The following is a 624-nucleotide window of genomic DNA, read 5'->3' on the forward strand; positions in this document are numbered from 1 at the left end:
CACTGACTCAACACGCTATTTTACTGAGTCACCCTGTCTATTCACTGACTCACCATACTTACTGACTCACCACTAATTCACTGAGTCAACACGCTATTTTACTGAGTGGCCACAGCCATTCAGTGGAGGCGTTGGGTTTTATCGCTTCAGATCACAGGCCCAAAATAGACGGCCATCCTGCTTACCCAGATATCTGACTTGGTGGCAGGGCTTGTGCTGTGCCCTATACCCTTGTTACTCTAACTTGGCCTCAAATTTCCATCGCCCCAGCTTCAGTGCCGAGTTATAACAATAAATTAAGTCTCGAATATGGTGTTAGTCACGAAGAAGTGCTGTGAGAATGATGTAGAGCTGCAGTATTGTCCGTTTCTGTCATTGAAATACGTGAAATAAGTTCCAAAAGAAAAAAAATCTGGGTCAGATTAGTGTAAAAGAACTATAGCTAATGTACTGGCAGTACACTGACCTGGTAAACAAAACAACTGGTTAACTAATGGACTGGTAAACTAAACAACTGGTTAACTAATGGACTGGTAAACTAATGTACTGGTAAACTAAACAACTGGTAAACTAATGTACTGGTAAACTTAACAACTGGTTAACTAATGGACTGGTAAACTAAAC

The sequence above is a fragment of the Coenobita brevimanus genome, unplaced genomic scaffold, assembly GCF_032717465.1.
Source record: "Coenobita brevimanus isolate Jiangsu-jjx unplaced genomic scaffold, ASM3271746v2 jjx.HiC_scaffold_1992, whole genome shotgun sequence".
Lineage (NCBI taxonomy): Eukaryota > Metazoa > Arthropoda > Malacostraca > Decapoda > Coenobitidae > Coenobita > Coenobita brevimanus.